Source organism: Buteo buteo, chromosome 13 (assembly GCF_964188355.1).
Source record: "Buteo buteo chromosome 13, bButBut1.hap1.1, whole genome shotgun sequence".
NCBI lineage: Eukaryota > Metazoa > Chordata > Aves > Accipitriformes > Accipitridae > Buteo > Buteo buteo.
The window spans coordinates 39,594,779-39,619,169 of NC_134183.1; the positions used below are offsets into that span (position 1 = coordinate 39,594,779).

The 24,391-nt window shown below is 52.8% G+C and overlaps 5 non-coding genes across 5 annotated transcripts; 3 read left to right on the top strand and 2 right to left on the bottom strand.

Annotated features, from left to right (window-relative positions):
• Positions 1-277: 277 nt before the first annotated feature.
• On the top strand, positions 278-349 carry TRNAG-UCC (transfer RNA glycine (anticodon UCC)). Its single transcript has one exon. It is a non-coding gene; the product is annotated as a tRNA-Gly (tRNA).
• Positions 350-1,305: 956 nt separating this feature from the next.
• TRNAL-CAG (transfer RNA leucine (anticodon CAG)) lies at positions 1,306-1,388 on the top strand. The gene has a single exon. It is a non-coding gene; the product is annotated as a tRNA-Leu (tRNA).
• Positions 1,389-4,305: 2,917 nt separating this feature from the next.
• Positions 4,306-4,377, top strand: TRNAQ-CUG (transfer RNA glutamine (anticodon CUG)). The gene has a single exon. It is a non-coding gene; the product is annotated as a tRNA-Gln (tRNA).
• Positions 4,378-21,190: 16,813 nt separating this feature from the next.
• Positions 21,191-21,262, bottom strand: TRNAQ-CUG (transfer RNA glutamine (anticodon CUG)). Its single transcript has one exon. It is a non-coding gene; the product is annotated as a tRNA-Gln (tRNA).
• Positions 21,263-24,179: 2,917 nt separating this feature from the next.
• Positions 24,180-24,262, bottom strand: TRNAL-CAG (transfer RNA leucine (anticodon CAG)). Its single transcript has one exon. It is a non-coding gene; the product is annotated as a tRNA-Leu (tRNA).
• Between the last annotated feature and the right edge of the window lie 129 nt (positions 24,263-24,391).

Consider the following 24,391-nt stretch of genomic DNA (forward strand, 5'->3'; position numbering starts at 1 on the left):
TGGGGAGCGTGACCATTACCAGCAGCCAGCAGCTGGAGTTTCCGTAGCCAACAGCTCACAGGCAGAGAAGCACACCCACGTGCCAGCCGGTTGAGGTCGTGTGTATGTGTGCAGGGGGCTGGAAGGAGGAGGTGGGATAGTCTGTGAAGCGGAGGAGCAGGCAAGAGGGCAGTTGGTGACCTGGCAGAGCAGGAGGCAGTCAGGAATGGGACGTGGAGGAGCAGGAGGGAGGCCAGGCTCTGGGCTGGAGGAGCGGGAGGCAGCAGTGCATGCAGGAGCGTTGGTGGTATAGTGGTGAGCATAGCTGCCTTCCAAGCAGTTGACCCGGGTTCGATTCCTGGCCAACGCAGACCAACTTTTCTTCTGCCTGGCTCCACAGTGCCTTCCCCATTTAGCAACAGCAGGCTGCAGCGGCTGCTTTGTACCATTCTGAGATTCTCAGGCAGTGTTGAAGCACTGCAGCAGGTGCCCGGAGAACCTTGGCATTCTCCATGCCTGGGTGTCACACTCAAGTTTCAGTGGGGCTCAGGCACTGTGCCACCTGCTCTACCTTTGGGGCTAGCCCTGCTTTAGGCAGGCATTTGGACTAGTGACCCCCTGAGATGCCTTACAGTCTACTACCTCCTTCCATGAAGCAACAAGTCCCTGAGAGATCTGTGCCCTCCTTCCTCTGCACCATGCGCAATAAGTGAGCCTCTTCCCCAGAGGAACGGGAGCTCAGTCGTTGCTCTGCACTTGGCACATCCTCTGTGCTTTCACCATGAGTGTCCAGCCCCTTTCCCACAGACTGGCTCCTTGAGATCGGCACAGCACTGACCCAGAGGTTGGTGTGGCACAGCCCTCCTTGCCCAGCCTTCCCAGCTCCGAGGAGGGAAGAAGGAAGCACCCTTGCTGCCCCAGGCACAGTCCACGAGGCAGGATTGTGGGCCAAACGCTTAGCGTGCCATCTCCTGCGGCCCTGGAGGAATGGAGGAAGTCATGGGAAAGGTAGATGTGTGCCCGGAGGCCCTGGGCATGGTGTTGGCATGTGCAGAGAAGTAATTTGTGATGGTTCCTTTGGTTGCTCCCGTGAAGGAGTGCCTTGGCCTTTGCAAGGAGATGCCCCTGTGCTGGCTACTGTGCAGTCCTGTAGTGCGTGTAGGTGCTGCAGTCGCCTGTCAGCCGCCCTTGGTGGGAGCAAGGCAAGGGTGCTCCCAGGATACAGCTCCCCCTGCAGCAGTGCCAGGAGGAGGCTGGCTGAGGTGGGCTGGCTCCGGCAGCTGCGAGGGGGTAGAGTGGCAGAGGCAACGCTCCCTGAAGCGGTGGGTCAGGATGGCCGAGTGGTCTAAGGCGCTGCATTCAGGTTGCAGTCTCCCTGGGAGACGTGGGTTTGAGTCCCACTCCTGACAGGCTTGTCTTTGTCTTGCTTTCCTTCCCCCCCAAGGCGATGGCCTTGCTCCTCTAGGCATTCTGTGGGTTAGGTCTTGCTGCGTACCCTAACCGCCACCACTGCCGGTAGCTTAGCAGAGAAATGCTGCTAGAGAGTCCCTATGCCGTTCCTTTCCTTTTTCCACTCTCCCCTACAAAACGTGCGTTCTGCATGCCTCTCGCCTAGAATGTGGACCTTTGGGCATTCTGCAAACATTCACCCACAAAATCCTCTCTCCCTGCTTCCGCTTTCCCCTCCAACAACCCTTCTGGTTGGAGGGCATTTCAGGGAGTCAGAGAGTGCATCCTCCTGCTTCAGGCAGGCTCCCACCAGCTGATCAGTGCTTTGTCCTTTCGGGTCATAAAATACCTTGACGACAGACGTTTCACAGCCTCTCTGGACCCCTGTTCCCATGCTTAGGCACCCTCCGGGTGACCATTTGTGTTTGTGTAGCCAGTCACAAACTGCCTGCTCAACTTCTGACCGTGGCGCTCATCCTCCAGCCATCGCAGTAGCCTCCTGGAGTAGGCACCAGGAGGCTCCTATTAGATCCCCGCTAAGCATTTTCGTCTCCCAGCTGAGCAAGCCTTGGGTCCTCAGCCTTTCCTTACAAGGCCCCCCCACCCCCTGACTATCCTAGGGATCCTCCGCAGAACTTGCTCCAGTTTATCATCAGCTTTCCTTGGTTCCCCAGATAGTCCTTCTTCCCCCGTTTTGGAGATGGGGCAACTTTTCCCTCTCCTTAGTCGTCAGGGAGCTCCTCTGCCCTCTGCTCCCAAAGCTGGAGAGCCCCTGCAATGCGTCCTTCCCTCTTTCAGGCCCAGTGGCACACTCTGTAGGTGGCAATCCAGGATGTGGCATTGACCAGCAGGATTTCAACCCAGAAAGCTTCCCTGAGCTGGCAGTTCCTCACCAGCAAACACGGACAGCACCAGTGGGAAGAGGGACAGGTGGGAGTAAAGGCCCACCAGTAAGAGGCCAACAGGGGCATGGCAGGCTCTCTCCAACACTGCTGACAGGACAGAGGCATCCTTCACGCAATCCCACCACAGGTTGCTCGAGCACTGGTGGCATTTTTCAGAAGGACCGCAGTCAGGAAGTATGAGCCACAGAAGAGGTCGTCCTGTGCACACAGGAAGAGGAAGAGGAAGAGGGGACATGCACAGGGTGGTATCAGAGCATGCCGGAGCATGTCGGGATTGAGGGAGATGCTGAAGGAGCTGGGATTGTTCATCCTGGAGAATAGACGGTGAGGGGGCTTCTGCTATATTAAGGTAGCTCACTGGCTTGCCAAGGCCTGCCCTGGGCCAGAAATTTCTTGGGAGTGCAGGACACAGGAGTGGCTTGGCCTCCTGCGTGAGCCAGCCTGGCCTGAGCTGCAGCTCCCAGGAGCTGGGGAGCTCTGGGAGATCTCTGGCTGCCCATTGAAGCCTGTAAGGGGGGCAGAAAGTGTCCTCCCCGCAGTGTCCCGCAGGGAGGAGCAGCATCGGAGGCTACAGTGGACGGAACATTTGCCGTGACCTTGGGGAAGCAAACAGTCTGGGGACCATGGCAGCCCCAGCAGGCAGTGCTGCCAGGAAGGAAACCAAGGACAAAATGCCCCGAGCAAGGAAGCTGCCTTGTGGGCACTGGCCCACACAACCCACTGGCCCAGAACCCTTTCTCCCCGAGTGCTGGGTGAGACTAGCAGAGCCCCAGGAAGACCCTCCATTGCTTGGAGAAACGCTGTCTCAGCCCCAGAAGGGACATCCCTCCTCCTGCAGCGGCACAGCATCCGCATGGGAAAGGGCCGTCCCTTTCCCCGTGCTCCAGCCCCTGGAGTGGGGGGTCCCTCCACCTCTTTGCAAGACCTTCAGAGACTGGGCCCTGCTCTTGCTGCTCCCAGGCACTCCTCCCACCCTGCTCGGTCCTGCAGATCCCAGGGATGGATGAGGAAAGCCCTCAGCAATGCTGCTTCTCCGCGACATGCGTTCAGATTTGTGACTCTCTGGAATTTTAACCCTTCTCCAGCGACTAGGTGTTTCTCACACCCTCTCTGAATGTAACTCGCCATTTGAAATCTTAGGCTTGGGCATGGCAGCCTGGTCTGTCCTGTGGGTTCAGACGTGCCAGCTGCCAGCCCAGTGCTTTGGGCAGTCCAAAGGTACCAGGCGGTTGCGTCCTCAGTGTCCTGGGCTAAGTCTGAGATCTAGTAGAGTGTCCCCGCATGTGTTTCCTCCTGTCTGACTGCTGGGAGGAAGGGCCCTGCTCTCAACACACAGACTCAAACCCTGGTGCAAGGAGGATAGCTCCAGTGCAGCTTCTCCCCACTGTGTGCATGGACCCTTGGCCAGGTGGACCCAGGGCATGTGGGAGAGCTGCCTTGAGCTAATAGTAGAATTCACCTAAGTCTGGACCGGTCTGGAGCAGCCTCAGGAGAGAAAAACCTCATTCTCACTGAGGGAAAGGGCTGCTTTTGGCAGAAGGGGACAGCGTGTCCTGCAAAAGAGGACCAGGGTCTGAAGTCAGCCAGGACTGTGCCAGCAGAGGAAGGCAGTCCAGCTTGTGCAACCCATAACAAGCTGCCTTGGGTCCTCCTGCCAGCTCCTCCCTCTGCTGAACCTCATCCCCTGCCCTCTGTCTTGGTCACCCCCTTCGGCAAGGTCAGAAGCTTGGCTAGGACTGCAACCAAGAGTAAGGATATGTGGTTAACGGCTGCTTAGCATGAGGTACAAGGTGAGAACAGGACAGGCAATAACTTACAGAGGCAGACTGGGAGGCTGTCCAACATGGGGGTGAAGGGAGGCAGCAGCAGAGACCGCAAGGGGAGACTGGGAGATGGAGAGACTGCCAGGCTCAGCCAGGAGCATGTGGCTCGGCAAGGGTGGCCACAGGGGAAGGACCACACCTGTCCAGGAGGTCCCATGGTGTAATGGTGAGCACTCTGGACTCTGAATCCAGCGATCTGAGTTCAAATCTCAGTGGGACCTTGAGCTTTTGGCTCCCTCAGGGCTTTCCTCAGCATGCTTACACATTTAGCTCTCTTCAACTACCTGAAGGGGGGTTGTAGTGAGGTGGGTGCTGCTCTCTTCTGTCAGGTGGCTGGAGATAGGACGAGAGGAAAGGGCCTCAAGTTTTGAGGCAAGGGAGATTTAGGTTAGATATTAGGAAAAAAATCATTACTAAGAGGGTTGTCACACATTGGAATAGGCTGGTCAGGGAAGTGGTTGAGTCACCATCCCTGAAGGTATTCAAAAAGCGAGCGGACGGGGTACTCCATAACATGATTTAGTGGGCATGAGTGATGGTTGGACTCGATGATCTTGAAGGTCTCTTCAAACATAAATGATTCTATGATTAGCAGCCTTGCCTTGCTGTCAGGGCAATGGTTTAATGCACTCTCGTCTTCCTTCCTTTCCTGTGCTCCCAGCCCTGGGACTGACACCAGTGCCCCTTCTGCTGCCCTGTGCCCACCAAACCTCTGCAGCTTTCCTGAGCGCTGGACCTCGCCCCCTCTCTGCTCCCTTGGTCTTGAGGGCTGCTCCTGGATGAGGGCATCCAGCAGGGGCTCAGAGAATCACACAACACCTGAGGTGGAGAGCATGCACTCCAAGCCTGGCTCAAAGCAGCCTCAAGTGGAGGAGGCTATTCAGGGCCTTGTCTGCTTGGATGTGGGACACCTCCAAAGATGGAGATGCTACAACACTCCCTGGGCAACCGTTTCCCGTCTTTCATTACCACTGTGTGTGGCAGTACTTGTATTGCCACCCCTGTCCATTGCTTCTGGTGCCATCCATTTCTCTGAGGCTTTTCTGTCTTTCTCTTGCCTGCTTGTTTATTTGTGGTGCTCTGGTATCAGTTCAGGGAGCTCCACCCACAACTGGCAGTGCCCCGTGCATGGGGACAGACTCACGGTCGTGGGAGAGAGCCTTTATCCTGGGGTCGGCTGGGATAGAGTTTACTTTCACAAGGAGCTGGAGGAGGCCCAGACAGGACAGCTCACCCAAACTAGCCAAGAGGGTATTTGATACCGTATGATGTCATGCTCAGTATATAACTGGGGGAGCTGGCGCTGGAGGGGTGAAGGGATCACAGCTCAGAAATGGGCTGAGCATCAGGTTCTGTGCGGTGAGCAATTGCTTTATATATTCTTTGGACAGCAAGCAGCCGTGTGGTGCTTAGTTGCCAGCTGGGCTTAACCCACGACAACCTTGCAGCTATGTTGGCGAACTGAGCGGGGAGGAGAACAAACCACCACGAGACTCCAGCTGTGCTGCACAAAGTCTTTAATGAGAAGGAGGAAATGCAGTGGCACGGAACAGAGACCGAGAAACACGTCTGCTGGGTTCAGGGAGGCACAGAGAATGGCCCATAGCCCAAGGACAAGCTCCAGGCAAAGCGCTTGCCTTTCCCCATTTCGATCCAGCCGGTGGCAATGCCAGCCCACCAAGAGCAGGCCCTAACTCCGGCACGCTCCCTCCGTCAGCAGGAGGTTCAGCAAAGCAGAAGAGAATGAGCCCTTTCCCGAGGAGCTCAGAGCAAAGCAGAGCCAGAGGAGACACGGCGAGGCCTGCAGTGCAGCGAGGAGCAGCAGGCACAGGTCCCTTCTGCGCGGTGGGATGAGGACACTCAGCCCACCTGCAAGCCGTGGCTACGCTCCTGCTGCTGCAGGATCCCTGTCTTCCTTGGTGCTCCAAAGGGGATGATCTGCTGGCTTCAGCAGTTCAGACCGCAGCGGGTGGGAGGCAGACACAGCCCTGACCCCCCCAGACCGAGGGAGCCCCCAGAAGAGATGGGAACCCCCCCGGCGCTGAGGGAGCTCCCAACAGCAGCTGACAGCGAGGATCCCACGGCTGTGCTCTGAGGGAAAGAGGTGAGGATGGGGCCCGGCAGGGTCACCACCACCGGGGAGGCCTGGATGGCCACCGTCGAGTCAGCGCAGCGGGCGACACAGGGCTCATTGCAGCTGCTTGCAAGTGGGGTTGGGCCAGAGGCGCCGCAGGGCGTTGGGAGACAGGGTCTGAAGCAAGACATCTCTCGGCGAGGGAGGCAAAGCTGAAACACAGAGCAGGCAGGGAGCACAAACCTCATTATCAGTCTGTCTGTCTTTTTTTTCCTCAGCTCTCTCCGTGGAGACTCTTTGTTTTCAAAACACCCAGTGTGCCGACATTTGCCATGGCCCTCATTGTGCCCTCCGAGTTGCACGGCACAGGAAGGCTGACCCACTTTTGGAATAGGCCCCAGCGCAGTGGCTTTAAAGTGCCTGTGGAAAGACTGATCATACCCCATCTCCATTGTTGCTTTGAAGATGGCACTGGACGCCCTTGGCCATTTGGTTAGAGACGGCCTCCTAGAGGTGCACGTTCTGGTGGGCAGACCTCCCTGCAGCTGAGCCCCATGGATCCCCTTCTGCTTGAAAGAGCCCTCCTCTTCCCAGCTCTCCCCAGCCACCTCCCCCAAAAGGCAAAGAGATTGCAGCCCTTCAACAGTTGTATGGCAGGGCAAAGCTGAAGCAGCCCAAGTATCAGCCTCAGTAGCCACCAAGACAGCAGTTCAGCTCAGAGAGAGAGATGGAGCGGACTCAGGCTTACCTTGCTCCTCGAGGAAAGGGAGGCAAGAGAGGAGGATGCAGAGCCTGGAGCAGCGCAGGCTTTTATGCTGTGTCCCAGAGCCCTGGGGGGGCCACAAACATTCCTTGCTCATGAAGCATCTCAACACCTAGTAGTTGCAGCTTGCTGAGGCCTCTCTGGTGATTAAGCCCTTGCCTCTTTCACCTGAAAGGTTTTGCTCCCACTTCATACCACCTAGAGTCATAGAATGAATCATAGAGTCGTTTTATGTGGAATGGAACTTAAAGATCATGTTGTTGGAACTCCACCTGCCATGGGCAGGGATACCTTCCACTAGATTATGTTCCACTAGATCAGGCACTCCAACCTGGCCTTGAACACTTCAGGGATGGGGCATCCACAACTTCTCTGGATGACCTGTTCCAGTGTCTCACCAGCCTCACAGGAAATAATTTCTTCCTAATACCTAATCTAAATCTACCCTCTTCCACTTTAAACCATCACACCTCGTCCTATCACTGCACTCCCTGACCAAGAGTCCCTCCCACCTTTCCTGAAGGTCTCTCAGGAGCCTTCTCTTCTCTAGGCTAATCAACCCCAATGCTCTCAGACTCTCCTCACAGGAGACGTGCTCCAGCCCCCCGATCACCTTTGTGGCCTTCCTCTGGAACCGCTCGAGCAGGTCCATGTCTTTCTAATGCTTTGGGCCATAGAGCTGAACACAGTGCTCCAGGTACTGTGGAGTAGGGGGGGAAAATCACCTCCCTCGACCTGCTAGCCACATTGCTTTTGATGCAGCCCAGGATACAAATGCTTTTCTGGGCTGCAAGTGTGCATTGCTGGCTCATATTCATCCACCAATAGCCCCAAGTCCTTCTCCACAGGGCTGCCCTCAATCCACTCATTGCCCAGCCTGTATCCATGTTTGGGATTGCCCCAGCCCAGCTGCAGGACCTTGCACTTGGCCCTTTTGAACTTCTTGAGGTTTGCATGGGCCCATGTCTCTAGCCTGTCAAGGTCCCTCTGAATGTCATTCCTTCTCTCTAGAGTATCGACCACATCACCCAGCTTGGTGTCATCCACAAACTTGCTGAGCGTGTGCTCAATCCGACTGTCCATGTCCTGGGCACAGATGTTAAATAATACTGGTCCCAGTACAGACCTGTGAGGGACACCACTCGTCACTGGTCTCCACCAGTGGAGTCAACAATCCATCTGTTGACCGCAGCTCTTTGAGTGTGACCATCCAGCCAATCCTTATCCACCAAGTGGTCCACCTGCCAAATCCATGTCTCTCCATTTTAGAGACAAGGATGTTGTGCAGGACAGTACCAAACGCTTTGCACAAGGAGATGACGTCAGTCGCTCTTCCCTTATCTACCAATGTTGTAACCTCATCGTAGAGGGACACTAAGTTTGTCAGGCACGATTTACCCTTAGTGAAGCCATGTTGGCTGCCATCAATCACCTCTCTCTTTTCCATGTGCCTTAGCGTAGTTTCCAGGAGGAGCTGCTCCATGGTCTTGCTGGGCACAGGGGTGAGAGTGACTCGCCTGCCAATCCACAGGTCTTCCTTTTTTCCCCTTTTAAAAATGTTTCCCCTTTTCCAGTCACTGGGGACTTCACCAGTCTGCCGCGACTTTTCAAATTTGATGGAGAGTGGCTTAGCAACTTCATCTGCTAGTTGCTTCAGGACCCTCGGATGCATCTCACCGGGTCCTGTGGACTTGTGCACATCCTTAGGTGGTCTCAAACCTGATCTTCTCGTACGATGGGTGGTACTTCATTCTCCCAGTCCCTGCCTTTGGATCTGTGAATTGGGTGGCATGGCTAGAACACTTGCTGGTGAAGACCGAGGCAAAAAAGTTGTTGAGTACCTCAGCCTTCTCCATGTCGGTTGTAGCCAGGTCTCCCATTCTGCTCATCATGGGAGGTGTACAGTTTCTTTCATCTTCCTTTGTTGTCTTATGTACCTGAAGAAACCCTTCTTGTTATTTTTCATGTCCCTAGCCAAGTTCAGCTCCAGCTGTACCTTGCACTCCACAAGTGGGCCACCAGGAGAATGTAGTGAGGGGGCCTGCACTGGTGAGCAGATCCTAGGGTTATGGGGTGAGGTCTGGAGATGGGCTTGAAGTCGATACCAGGATTAGGAGTGAAGGCTCCCTCTGGGATTTACAGTGAAAGCTGTGCTGGGACAGACTTTCCCTCCTCTTTCCAGCCCTTCTGCCTGGAAGGGGTTTCCAGTAACTGCCATGAAAGGGAAACTGATTTTTCAGTTGTTACTGATATCTGTTACTGAAACAGTATTACTAAAAGAGCAATACTGTTACGCATATCCTGCGTAACGGATTCCATTTTTGATGAAGCCGCTGCCAGCTGGGTACAATTCCCAGCCCAGATTGTCTATAGGTACATCTTTCAAATCCTCTCGACTGGAGTATACGTATTCAATGGTAGTCAGGCAATCATGTTCCAGTTGTCCTCCTTCCTGTACACAACTCAGAAAAACTGCAGGATTAATTAAGTTAGTGGTTTTCAAAATCACATCATCTTGTTCCATTAAAATTACCTGGTACTTCATCATTCTGCTCGGGGATAGCCAATGGCCCCCCTTTTGCTCCAACACTGATATCACCATATGTGGCACATATACCACCATCATTCTTCCCAAAGTCAATTTTCGAGCCTCCTGTATTATCATCACAGTGGCTGCAACAGCTCTCAGACAAGCAGGCCAGCCCTTACTTACAAAGTCCAGTCGTTTGCAGAAATATCCAACCGGTCGTTTCCAGCTCCCCATCTTCTGGGTCAGCACTCCCAGTGCAATATGTTGTTTCTCGCTGTCGCACGCCGGTCAGAGACCGGGGCGAGGTTTTGCTCGTATTCTCGGGAACAGAATTAAGACTCAAAACAGGGTCAAGCACCAAGTAACTTTATTTGCCTAACGACAGGTTTGCAAACGCAAAGGAAAGAGAGAGAGAGAGAAAGAAAAGAAAGAAAGAGTTAGCTGCAATAGCTACCACCACGGATCTGCGGTGTCCCGACAGCCCGATTGGTCTTCAAGTCCGGTGGGAGAATGTTCCGTCCAATGTCGGTCGTTTCTGCTCTTTTCTTGGGTTGCCTCGTTGTATATTCATTTTTCTTCTAAGAATCGCTTAGCATATTCCAAGAGCTGTTCTGCTTAACCACACCTACCACCCGGTGGTGGTGTGCATGCCCAATACCGTCACTGGGGGGTCTCAAGGATTCTTAGGTGGTCTTTCTTCCAGACCCCGGGTCTGGGCGCATGTGCATGGGTTAGGTTAAAGTTTCTTAGAATTAGTTCCACTTCAGGCTCCTAAGAAGACAGGAAACCTCTGGTCTTGCGGTCCCGACTGTCACTCTGTTGCTATGGCAGTGGTGTCAGTTGGTGGTTTGATGTTCCAGCAACGTTGAGACAAACAACCGACACAGTCTCTTACACTTGTGTACAAATAACTGGAAGTGTTTGGTCAAATCCGGAAGTCCCAAAGCTGGTGCTGTCATCAGAGCCAATTTTAAATTCTGGAGAGCTCTCCGCTGATCTGGACCCCATTCAAATGGTGGACCTTTAAGAGCTTCATATAATGGTTTAGCTAACAGACCATAGTTCATTATCCATAGCTGACACCACCCAGCCATTCCCCAAAAGGTTCTCAATTCATGGGTATTTCTCAGCTCCGGGATACTGCAAATTGCTTCTTTGTGGTCTGTTCCCAACTGTCTTTGCCCTTGTGAGATTTCAAAACCCAGGTATATCACAGTCTGTTTTCCTATCTGGGCCTTAGTCCTAGAGACTTTGTATCCGCTCAGCCCCCAAAAGTTTAAAAGATCAGTTGTTACCTTTATACATGCTGGTCTTTCTTCTGTCGCTATCGGTATGTCATCTACGTACTGTAGGAGTAAATGTCCAGGTTTGGGACCATCGTGTTTCCACATCTCAAGTTCTTTTGCTAATTGGCTTCCAAAAATTGTTGGACTATTCTTGAATCCTTGCGGCAACCTCGTCCATGTCAATTGTGGTTTTCATCCTGTTTGTGGATTTTCCCACTCGAAAGCAAACAATTTTCGACTTTCTTCTTCCAGGGGTATACAAAAGAAAGCATCTTTCAAATCAAGCACTGTAAACCACTGATTACTCTCTCTTAAGGCTGTTAAGAGCGTATGTGGATTGGCCACCACAGGATGTATGTCTTTCATTATCTGATTTATAGCCTTTAAACCTTGAACTAGTCTATATTCTCCTGATGGTTTTTTCACCGGTAAGATTGGAGTATTATATTCAGATTCACGCTCCTCCAAAATTCCCTATTCCACAAATTTATCAATTAATTTCTTGATTCCCAATCTAGCCTCAGGCTTAATTGGATATTGTTTTAGTCTTACTGGCTTCACATTTTCCTTCAATATCCACCTTTACAGGATGTGCCTGCCGTCTTAGATTTTCCAGGTATCTCTGTGTTCCAAACTATAGGTATCACAGCAGCATCAACTTCCTGTGGCATCTCCTGAATTTTGACCTTCTCCTGTATCATCAATATTTCTCCTGGCTTTGATTCTGGTATTTTTAAAAGAATGTCTCCTCCCTCAGAAACTCCCCGTGCATTTAATTTGGATAACAGATCTCAACCCAACAAGGGTGTCGGACATTCTGGCACATACAAAAATTCATGTGTAATTGCCTTATTTCCAAATTTTAAATCTCGGGGTTGAAGGAATGGTCTATTTTCCTGTTTCCCAGTGGCTCCAATTATGTTAGCTGCTTTATTTCCCAATTGCCCTTTATAAGTGTTCAAAACAGAAGATACTGCTCCCGTATCTACTGAAAATTCTACTTTACCATTTCCCAGCTTAATTGTAAGCAGAGGCGCAGCTGGGTTCCCCTCCAGTCCCCTTCATTCATCCAGAGACATAATTTTTGCAGCTTCTTGCTGACTTGTTTTCAGTTTAGGGCAATCCTTTTTCCAATGTCCATCCTCCCTGCAGTATGCACACTGATTCATCCCTAGAGGTGCATTTGGTTGCCAGTCACCACAATTTCTAAAACCTCCTCTTCCTCTAGCTCGCCCTCTTCCTCTTGCTGCATTCCCTGTTAAAACAGCTATTAATCTACTGTCTCTAATCTTTTCTTTTCTTTTCTTTTCTTTTCTTTTCTTTTCTTTTCTTTTCTTTTCTTTTCTTTTCTTTTCTTTTCTTTTCTTTCCTTTCCTTTTCTTTCCTTTCCTTTCCTTTTTTTCCTTCTCTTGATTATTATAAACTTTCCATGCCGTTTCTAACATTTTATTTAAATTTCTTGAGTCCTCTCCCTCCAATTTTTGGATCTTTCACCTTCTAACAGGCACTGACTGTCCCATAAAAATCAAAGCCAACCGTTGTTGTTCTGCCTCTGTTTCCAATTTTAAATCAGTGTATTTTCTAGCAGTTTCCTTCAGTTGTTCCAAAAACACAGAGGGAGATTCAGTTTTGTCTTGCTTTATCTCATATAACTTAGACCAATTCAAAGCTTTTGGCATTGCATGCTTTACTCCATACAATACCCATTTTTGGTATCGAGTTAACCTTCTCCTGTGTACAGGGTCATTCAGATGCCGTTGGGGATCTCCTGAAGGAAAACTCTCTTCCAAAGTTCCAGAGAGCGTTTCATTCATATATGCTGCCTCTGCTTGTGCTTTTCCAGTTTTTAATACCATCTGTTTTTCAGTACTCTCCAATAAACTATCGAATATTATCTGTAAATCATTCCAGTTGGGGTCCTGAGTTCTAATAAGTGTTTCTACGACTCTTCCCACCCTCTCTGGATCTTCTCCATACACCCTTGCTGCCTCTTTCCATGCCATCAAATCTGTGATAGAGAATGGGACTTTTACAGACACTGGCCCGTGTTGTCCCACTCCCTGTCTCAAGGGGGCTAACAATTGAGATTGCTGTCTAGTTCTCCAAGACACTGGGGTATGAATTACTTCTTCTGGTGTTTCATCCCCCCCTCCCCCATTCTACTGCTATCCAGCTCCATTATTCTTCCTGATTCAATACTCCTTTCCCGTGCATGTGAAGGAGAGGAATCTTGTTCCTCCCTCGGCGGGGCTATCTCCAGTTCTAACTCCGTTCCATCCTCTCTCGGTACCGTACATCTAATGCACCTCTTTCCAATATCACAAGCCGAACAACAACTCTTAGTTTTCTTATTTTCTGAAGTCAGTGCCATCATCAGATTATCTCGACTAATTAACTTTACATTCTTTTTGCCAATCCGCTCTCTGCCTCAGATAAAAGAACAAATCGACATATGGCGCTTTTGCTTATGACTTTCGGGCAAACTCCTAGGCTTCCAGTGCAAACGGGTACCCTCCGAGCCCCAACCCTGCAAAGCTTTTGCTGTGCCTTACGGGCAGGCATTCCAAACGAATTCCAAAGAAGTGCCTTACCCTTTTTCCAGGGAACGTTGCGAGGAGCTTTGTGAGTCGAGGGTGATGGTTCTCCCCAAGAATTCCTCGGTGCCAGCCGGATTTCAATCAACACTTGACCTTGTCCAGTCTCACTCACAAGCTCCCATCTGGGTCACCAAAAACTGTTACCGAAATCTGGAATAAAACTCCTTAACACCAATGTGATGTTAAGAAGCAGGCACTTTGTTTATTGCCGCGCTGGATGCACGGGGGATAATTCCACCTAGCGTGCATGCCACAGCTTCAGCACAAATGGGTTATATGGAGTAACTAATTACATATTAATCAGATTAATATACATACGCATAAAAATTATTATTAGTGATTATCATAGTACTGCCTACATCCGATCACGCGCAATGACGAGTTCATTTGAATCGAAGGGCTGCTTTCACGACCACCGACCCATTTGAGATTCTGTTGGCTCTCCTTGAAGTCCTTGTTCTGGTCCTTGTTCTTTGATCTTGAAGCGTAACGCAATTTCAGTCACATGTGGTCAATGTCAGCATTGTTCTCATCTAGCGTACAGGAACATCTAGGCATAAGAGCAAAGAACTGCAAAACTTATGAGAAAATACCAGTTAATCACTTGACTACACTTTCGTAATTACCTCTATTAGCTAGTCCCCTGGCTACACTTCTGCCTATTGTTTCAATCATAATGTTAGTTCTTAAACACAAAATTCGATAGAAAATATACGAGGTTTCTGTGGTTATACCTATCATGATTCATTGTACCTAACGCAATTCCCTATAGTTACAATTTTCACTTGTAAGTCCAAAACTGATTTTTTCTATTGTAACTCTCTGGGATTTACAGTGAAAGCTGTGCTGGGACAGACTTTTCCCTCCTCCTTCCAGCCCTTCTGCCTGGAAGGGGTTTCCAGTAACTGCCATGAAAGGGGAATGCAGAGCAGGTGGCATTGCATGCACACATCCAGCTCAGGCTCTGTGGCATTTCTCTCCAACACCCCTGTCAGGACAGAGAAACCCCACGCCATCCCACTGCAGGCTGCACAAGCACTGGTGGCATTTTTCAGGAGGACCACGGTCAGGCAGTATGAGCCACAGAAGAGGTCTTCCTGTGCACACATCTGTCAGGAAGAGGGGACATGTGCAGAGTGGGATCGGAGGGTGCCAAAGCGCGTGGTGATTGAGGGAGATGCTGAGGGAGCTTGGTTTGTTCAGCCTGGAGAAGAGAAGGTGAGGGGGCAACCGATTGCAGGCTTCCACTGTGTGGAGCATGGTTTGTAGAGAAGGCAAAGGCAGTCCCTCCCTGGACAAAAGTCAGCTGGACAAGGCGGCAAGGATCCTCCACTGTCTTTGCAGTTAGCCCTGCACTGAGCAGCAGGATAGTCTACACACCTGCAAGTGGCCTGCCAACCGTTTTCCTAGGACTGCACCATTCTTTGCAGCGGTTGCTGTTTTAAATAAAACCCTTTGATTCACATAAACCCCATGCAAATCATAATTAGAGCCTGAGACCTGATGTTCTCTTTGTGTGTGGTTCTTGGTGGGTGGGGGTTATCCATAGGAGGCAGGGCTAGTGGGGGTAGGTTTCCTGCTCATGCAACAATCTCAAGTCATCGTCCTGGGGAAAAGACTGTGTGCAGTAAAGGGCCTTTTCAGCAAAGCCTCTGTGCTTGGCATCCTTGTTAAGTGGGTTGAATAAAAGTTTTCGTGTGGTCCGTATAATGACACCTCAAGGATGCCCACTTCTCTCTCTCATTCTCAGGCTGGTTGTTTCACCCCGCTTTTAAAACCCACCTAGTTCTAGGTTTGATCTGCATGAGCCAAGAGGTCTGAGTGTGCTCCATGGCTCCTAGGAGAGCACAAGGGCTGGGTTTGTGCAGGCAGGGCACAGCAACTGCTCTGCATTTCCCTTTCAGTGACTATAGACCTCTCTGGGCTGGAAGGAGGAGGGGAAGTCTGTCCAAGCACAGATCTCGCTGCAAATCCTGGAGGGAGCCTTCAATCCTAATCCTGGTATTTACTTCCTGTCCATCTCCAGACCTCACCCCATGCCCCTGGGGCCTGCTCACCAGTGCTGGCACCCTCACTGTCATCTCCTGGTGGCCTACTTGTGGGCCTGGGAGGCTCAGTTGTGAGAACCCCTGGCTGCTAGGGTGGGCGCCAGGCCTCAAGCCCCTTCTCAGGTGAAAGCCTACCTGGATACGTTGGATATGTGGTTGGAGTGGGTCATCTCAAATCTTCCTTTCCAGCACAAGCTCATTGATGAAAGCTGAGGGGAAGGATTGTTGCCCTTCCCTTGGCACTGCAGAGGCTACATCTGGATTGGTGTGCCCATTTTGTTTTGATGCAGGCTGAAGCTTCCTGGCCAACACCTCTCACACACTCACACACACACACACACACACACACACACGTGCGCGCGCGCACACACACAAGCATACACACCCACAAAAAGAGGAGAGCGGAGTCAGACAGAAATGGGCTAGGAATAGTGTAATGAAAACAACAATCACCTTCTTCTTCTTCATTTGTCTGGAAAGGGTTTCCAGGATGAGTTGCTCCTTCCCCTTTCCAGGGATTGAGGAGAGACTGGACAGCCTGCAGTTCCCCAGGTCCTCCTTTGTGCCCTTCTGGAAGACAGGAGTGACTTTGACTTTCTTCCAGGCCTCAGGGAACTATCCCAGTTGCCATCACCGTTCAAAGGCAATCCGGAGTTTCCTCTTCCAGAAGTTCTCCTTGTCTGAGTGCTTCCGTGAGCTGGCAGCAGGAAGACGGCACGGGTATCTGTAAGTGAGCTCCCTGCTACCTGGGTACCTGACTGGCCAGAAGCCAGATTATGGCTTGGATGTTGACTGTCAGGTCGCGTCTGGCTCCGCAGGCCGTCTGCAGGAACATGACTTGTGCTAGGTGCTTGCGTTCTTGATAAGCAGCAGCATGCACATTTTGGGCTGTGTGCTTGTGAGTTCCCTTCCACCTCATTGCCTGCTAGGCCAGCAGCAGGCATGTGGTTTGCATTTTGATCTTAAGGTCACTTCTGTCTCTGCAGCTGATGGGCCGGAGTAGGCTCACGGCAGCTCTAGGGGCTTGTGAGGTCACTTGTGCCTGAATACCTGATAGGAAAGAAGGAGGCACATGGCTTGGATGCTGATTGCAAGGTCACTGGTACCTGAGTAGCAGACGGGCCAGTGAGAGGAATATTCCAGGCAAGTGAAGAACTGCAGTCTCCCAACAGCTACAGGAAGTTGTGTAAGGAAGGAGCCACACTCTCCGGAGAGGGGTGCTGCAAAAGGGCAAGATTAACACTAACAAGTTGCAACAAGGGAAATGCCAGCTGTCTCTGTGGGAAAATAAGTGACAAGGGGCACGGTGCAGCCCTGGAAGAGCTGCCCAAGAGACAGTGACCTCTCTGACAGTGGCAGTGTGGAGAAGTTGATGGGGCAAGGCCCAGAGCTTCCTGAGGTAACTGGGAAGTTTGATCTGCTCAGAGCAGGCAGTCGTCCCATAGGACCTCCAGAGGCCCCTTCTAACCTTCATTATTCTGGGGTGCACTGAGTCTCATGGGCCCTTGAGCAGCCACTGAAAGGCAATGCCTTGGAAGGCTGCAGCAGCACGAGATTGCACAGAAGTACCAGTTGTTTCACGAATGGTGCTACAGTGTGTAGAAATGTCCTTGAAGAAGGCAGCACTTTGGGAGGAATGAGGCTATAAGCTCTGCTGTCCCTGGCACGCCTCAGGCCAGGGCTCTGTGTCCACTGAAGTCCACCGCAGGGTGACTCACGTTTGCCTGGAGTTCAGGGTTTTCCCCAACTCTTCCACATCACGATGACTCCCAGGTGCTCTGGGAGACTGATCCATTGTCTCTTTGTAGTTTGAAATGCGTGGAATGGGCCACTCCATCCCTCACCCAGGAAAAGGAGCTGTGAGCTTTTGGCTCCCTGCCCTGAGCCTCTCCTCAAAAGCAGGCCATCCAGGCCTCTGGGATGATCTTGCTGAGCAAAACAGGTCAAGTTGGGCGTGGGTCTCTCTCAGGGAAGGATGCGGGCATCTCTTTGATCACAAAACCATGCTGTGGTAGAGCCTGATGAGTGTAAGCAAGGTCCTTGTGGCCGTCACGCCTGCGGGCAGGGGACTTCCCTGCAGCACACCATGGTTTTTCCTTGCCATTGAGCTTTGCCACATCCCTGGAAAGGGCGTCTCTTCTGCCATTTGGGATTGTGCAGTCTTGACCTGCTGCCTGAACCTACCCACAGTCTTCTGTGCACCTACGATGACCCACAGGGCGAAATGTCTCTGCAGTTCAGCCTGAGTGCCTGAAGTGAAAGCACTTGAGAGCTGGCTTGAGGTGCCCTTCCTGGTTGAATTTCACCATGATTTGTGGACACATGCAAAATGCGGGCGGTTGCATAGAAGCACCAGTTGATTCAGGAAGGGTGCTAAAATGTGTGGAAAAGCCCTTGACGAAAGCAGCACTTTGGGACTATAAGCTCTGGTATCCCTGGTACGCCTCAGGCCGGGGCAATGTGTCCACTGAAGTCCACCGCAGGGTGACTCATGTTTGCCTGGAGTTCAGGGTTTTTCCCAACTCCTCCACATCATGATGACTCCCAGGTGCTCTGGGAGACTGATCCCATGTCCCTTTGTAGTTTGAAATGCGTGGAATGGGCCACCCCATCCCTCACCCAGGAAAAAGGGCTGTGAGCTTTTAGCTCCCTGCCCTGAGCCTCTCCTCAAAAGCAGGTCATCCAGGCTTCTGGCCTCTGGGATGACCTTGCTGAGCAAAACAGCTCAATTTGGGCGTGGGTCTCTTTCAGAGAAGGACGCCGGCATCTCGTTGATCACAAAACCATGCTGTGGTAGAGCCTGATGAGCGTAAGCTAGGTCCTCCGGGCTGTCGCTCCGGCCCACAGGGGTCTTCCTTCCAGCCCACAAAGGACTTCCTTTGACGTTGAGCTTTGCCACATCCCTGGTGAGATGAGGCTCTTCTCCCATATGGGATTGTGCAGTCTTGATGTTCTGCTTAAAATTACTCACAGTCTCCTGTGTGTCTACTAGGTGTTGAGATGCTTCATGAGCAAGGAATGTTTGTGGCCCCCCCAGGGCTCTGCGACACAGCATAAAAGCCTGCGCTGCTCTAGGCTCTGCATCCTCCTCTCTTGCCTCCCTTTCCTCGAGGAGCAAGGTAAGCCTGAGTCCGCTCCATCTCTCTCTCTGAGCTGAACTGCTGTCTTGGTGGCTACTGAGGCTGATACTTGGGCTGCTTCAGCTTTGCCCTGCCATACAACTGTTGAAGGGCTGCAATCTCTTTGCCTTTTGGGGGAGGTGGCTGGGGAGAGCTGGGAAGAGGAGGGCTCTTTCAAGCAGAAGGGGATCCATGGGGCTCAGCTGCAGGGAGGTCTGCCCACCAGAACGTGCACCTCTAGGAGGCCGTCTCTAACCAAATGGCCAAGGGCGTCCAGTGCCATCTTCAAAGCAACAATGGAGATGGGGTATGATCAGTCTTTCCACAGGCACTTTAAAGCCACTGCGCTGGGGCCTATTCCAAAAGTGGGTCAGCCTTCCTGTGCCGTGCAACTCGGAGGGCACAATGAGGGCCATGGCAAATGTCGGCACACTGGGTGTTTTGAAAACAAAGAGTCTCCACGGAGAGAGCTGAGGAAAAAAAAGACAGACAGACTGATAATGAGGTTTGTGCTCCCTGCCTGCTCTGTGTTTCAGCTTTGCCTCCCTCGCCGAGAGATGTCTTGCTTCAGACCCTGTCTCCCAACGCCCTGCGGCGCCTCTGGCCCAACCCCACTTGCAAGCAGCTGCAATGAGCCCTGTGTCGCCCGCTGCGCTGACTCGACGGTGGCCATCCAGGCCTCCCCGGTGGTGGTGACCCTGCCGGGCCCCATCCTCACCTCTTTCCCTCAGAGCACAGCCGTGGGATCCTCGCTGTCAGCTGCTGTTGGGAGCTCCCTCAGCGCCGGGGGGGTTCCCATCTCTTCTGGGGGCTCCCTCGGTCTGGGGGGGTCAGGGCTGTGTCTGCCTCCCACCCGCTGCGGTCTGAACTGCTGAAGCCAGCAGATCATCCCCTTTGGAGCACCAAGGAAGACAGGGATCCTGCAGCAGCAGGAGCGTAGCCACGGCTTGCAGGTGGGCTGAGTGTCCTCATCCCACCGCGCAGAAGGGACCTGTGCCTGCTGCTCCTCGCTGCACTGCAGGCCTCGCCGTGTCTCCTCTGGCTCTGCTTTGCTCTGAGCTCCTCGGGAAAGGGCTCATTCTCTTCTGCTTTGCTGAACCTCCTGCTGACGGAGGGAGCGTGCCGGAGTTAGGGCCTGCTCTTGGTGGGCTGGCATTGCCACCGGCTGGATCGAAATGGGGAAAGGCAAGCGCTTTGCCTGGAGCTTGTCCTTGGGATATGGGCCATTCTCTGTGCCTCCCTGAACCCAGCAGACGTGTTTCTCGGTCTCTGTTCCATGCCACTGCATTTCCTCCTTCTCATTAAAGACTTTGTGCAGCACAGCTGGAGTCTCGTGGTGGTTTGTTCTCCTCCCCGCTCAGTTCGCCAACATAGCTGCAAGGTTGTCGTGGGTTAAGCCCAGCTGGCAACTAAGCACCACACGGCTGCTTGCTGTCCAAAGAATATATAAAGCATGTGACGCACAGTGCAATTGCTCACCGCACAGAACCTGATGCTCAGCCCATTTCTGAGCTGTGATCCCTTCACCCCTCCAGCGCCAGCTCCCCCAGTTATATACTGAGCATGACATCATACGGTATCAAATACCCTCTTGGCTAGTTTGGGTGAGCTGTCCTGTCTGGGCCTCCTCCAGCTCCTTGTGAAAGTAAACTCTATCCCAGCCGACCCCAGGATAAAGGCTCTCTCCCACGACCGTGAGTCTGTCCCCATGCACGGGGCACTGCCAGTTGTGGGTGGAGCTCCCTGAACTGATACCAGAGCACCACAAATAAACAAGCAGGCAAGAGAAAGACAGAAAAGCCTCAGAGAAATGGATGGCACCAGAAGCAATGGACAGGGGTGGCAATACAAGTACTGCCACACACAGTGGTAATGAAAGACGGGAAACGGTTGCCCAGGGAGTGTTGTAGCATCTCCATCTTTGGAGGTGTCCCACATCCAAGCAGACAAGGCCCTGAATAGCCTCCTCCACTTGAGGCTGCTTTGAGCCAGGCTTGGAGTGCATGCTCTCCACCTCAGGTGTTGTGTGATTCTCTGAGCCCCTGCTGGATGCCCTCATCCAGGAGCAGCCCTCAAGACCAAGGGAGCAGAGAGGGGGCGAGGTCCAGCGCTCAGGAAAGCTGCAGAGGTTTGGTGGGCACAGGGCAGCAGAAGGGGCACTGGTGTCAGTCCCAGGGCTGGGAGCACAGGAAAGGAAGGAAGACGAGAGTGCATTAAACCATTGCCCTGACAGCAAGGCAAGGCTGCTAATCATAGAATCATTTATGTTTGAAGAGACCTTCAAGATCATCGAGTCCAACCATCACTCATGCCCACTAAATCATGTTATGGAGTACCCCGTCCGCTCGCTTTTTGAATACCTTCAGGGATGGTGACTCAACCACTTCCCTGACCAGCCTATTCCAATGTGTGACAACCCTCTTAGTAATGATTTTTTTCCTAATATCTAACCTAAATCTCCCTTGCCTCAAAACTTGAGGCCCTTTCCTCTCGTCCTATCTCCAGCCACCTGACAGAAGAGAGCAGCACCCACCTCACTACAACCCCCCTTCAGGTAGTTGAAGAGAGCTAAATGTGTAAGCATGCTGAGGAAAGCCCTGAGGGAGCCAAAAGCTCAAGGTCCCACTGAGATTTGAACTCAGATCGCTGGATTCAGAGTCCAGAGTGCTCACCATTACACGATGGCACCTCCTGGACAGGTGTGGTCCTTCCCCTGTGGCCACCCTTGCCGAGCCACATGCTCCTGGCTGAGCCTGGCAGTCTCTCCATCTCCCAGTCTCCCCTTGCGGTCTCTGCTGCTGCCTCCCTTCACCCCCATGTTGGACAGCCTCCCAGTCTGCCTCTGTAAGTTATTGCCTGTCCTGTTCTCACCTTGTACCTCATGCTAAGCAGCCGTTAACCACATATCCTTACTCTTGGTTGCAGTCCTAGCCAAGCTTCTGACCTTGCCGAAGGGGGTGACCAAGACAGAGGGCAGGGGATGAGGTTCAGCAGAGGGAGGAGCTGGCAGGAGGACCCAAGGCAGCTTGTTATGGGTTGCACAAGCTGGACTGCCTTCCTCTGCTGGCACAGTCCTGGCTGACTTCAGACCCTGGTCCTCTTTTGCAGGACACGCTGTCCCCTTCTGCCAAAAGCAGCCCTTTCCCTCAGTGAGAATGAGGTTTTTCTCTCCTGAGGCTGCTCCAGACCGGTCCAGACTTAGGTGAATTCTACTATTAGCTCAAGGCAGCTCTCCCACATGCCCTGGGTCCACCTGGCCAAGGGTCCATGCACACAGTGGGGAGAAGCTGCACTGGAGCTATCCTCCTTGCACCAGGGTTTGAGTCTGTGTGTTGAGAGCAGGGCCCTTCCTCCCAGCAGTCAGACAGGAGGAAACACATGCGGGGACACTCTACTAGATCTCAGACTTAGCCCAGGACACTGAGGACGCAACCGCCTGGTACCTTTGGACTGCCCAAAGCACTGGGCTGGCAGCTGGCACGTCTGAACCCACAGGACAGACCAGGCTGCCATGCCCAAGCCTAAGATTTCAAATGGCGAGTTACATTCAGAGAGGGTGTGAGAAACACCTAGTCGCTGGAGAAGGGTTAAAATTCCAGAGAGTCACAAATCTGAACGCATGTCGCGGAGAAGCAGCATTGCTGAGGGCTTTCCTCATCCATCCCTGGGATCTGCAGGACCGAGCAGGGTGGGAGGAGTGCCTGGGAGCAGCAAGAGCAGGGCCCAGTCTCTGAAGGTCTTGCAAAGAGGTGGAGGGACCCCCCACTCCAGGGGCTGGAGCACGGGGAAAGGGACGGCCCTTTCCCATGCGGATGCTGTGCCGCTGCAGGAGGAGGGATGTCCCTTCTGGGGCTGAGACAGCGTTTCTCCAAGCAATGGAGGGTCTTCCTGGGGCTCTGCTAGTCTCACCCAGCACTCGGGGAGAAAGGGTTCTGGGCCAGTGGGTTGTGTGGGCCAGTGCCCACAAGGCAGCTTCCTTGCTCGGGGCATTTTGTCCTTGGTTTCCTTCCTGGCAGCACTGCCTGCTGGGGCTGCCATGGTCCCCAGACTGTTTGCTTCCCCAAGGTCACGGCAAATGTTCCGTCCACTGTAGCCTCCGATGCTGCTCCTCCCTGCGGGACACTGCGGGGAGGACACTTTCTGCCCCCCTTACAGGCTTCAATGGGCAGCCAGAGATCTCCCAGAGCTCCCCAGCTCCTGGGAGCTGCAGCTCAGGCCAGGCTGGCTCACGCAGGAGGCCAAGCCACTCCTGTGTCCTGCACTCCCAAGAAATTTCTGGCCCAGGGCAGGCCTTGGCAAGCCAGTGAGCTACCTTAATATAGCAGAAGCCCCCTCACCGTCTATTCTCCAGGATGAACAATCCCAGCTCCTTCAGCATCTCCCTCAATCCCGACATGCTCCGGCATGCTCTGATACCACCCTGTGCATGTCCCCTCTTCCTCTTCCTCTTCCTGTGTGCACAGGACGACCTCTTCTGTGGCTCATACTTCCTGACTGCGGTCCTTCTGAAAAATGCCACCAGTGCTCGTGCAACCTGTGGTGGGATTGCGTGAAGGATGCCTCTGTCCTGTCAGCAGTGTTGGAGAGAGCCTGCCATGCCCCTGTTGGCCTCTTACTGGTGGGCCTTTACTCCCACCTGTCCCTCTTCCCACTGGTGCTGTCCGTGTTTGCTGGTGAGGAACTGCCAGCTCAGGGAAGCTTTCTGGGTTGAAATCCTGCTGGTCAATGCCACATCCTGGATTGCCACCTACAGAGTGTGCCACTGGGCCTGAAAGAGGGAAGGACGCATTGCAGGGGCTCTCCAGCTTTGGGAGCAGAGGGCAGAGGAGCTCCCTGACGACTAAGGAGAGGGAAAAGTTGCCCCATCTCCAAAACGGGGGAAGAAGGACTATCTGGGGAACCAAGGAAAGCTGATGATAAACTGGAGCAAGTTCTGCGGAGGATCCCTAGGATAGTCAGGGGGTGGGGGGGCCTTGTAAGGAAAGGCTGAGGACCCAAGGCTTGCTCAGCTGGGAGACGAAAATGCTTAGCGGGGATCTAATAGGAGCCTCCTGGTGCCTACTCCAGGAGGCTACTGCGATGGCTGGAGGATGAGCGCCACGGTCAGAAGTTGAGCAGGCAGTTTGTGACTGGCTACACAAACACAAATGGTCACCCGGAGGGTGCCTAAGCATGGGAACAGGGGTCCAGAGAGGCTGTGAAACGTCTGTCGTCAAGGTATTTTATGACCCGAAAGGACAAAGCACTGATCAGCTGGTGGGAGCCTGCCTGAAGCAGGAGGATGCACTCTCTGACTCCCTGAAATGCCCTCCAACCAGAAGGGTTGTTGGAGGGGAAAGCGGAAGCAGGGAGAGAGGATTTTGTGGGTGAATGTTTGCAGAATGCCCAAAGGTCCACATTCTAGGCGAGAGGCATGCAGAACGCACGTTTTGTAGGGGAGAGTGGAAAAAGGAAAGGAACGGCATAGGGACTCTCTAGCAGCATTTCTCTGCTAAGCTACCGGCAGTGGTGGCGGTTAGGGTACGCAGCAAGACCTAACCCACAGAATGCCTAGAGGAGCAAGGCCATCGCCTTGGGGGGGAAGGAAAGCAAGACAAAGACAAGCCTGTCAGGAGTGGGACTCAAACCCACGTCTCCCAGGGAGACTGCAACCTGAATGCAGCGCCTTAGACCACTCGGCCATCCTGACCCACCGCTTCAGTGAGCGTTGCCTCTGCCACTCTACCCCCTCGCAGCTGCCGGAGCCAGCCCACCTCAGCCAGCCTCCTCCTGGCACTGCTGCAGGGGGAGCTGTATCCTGGGAGCACCCTTGCCTTGC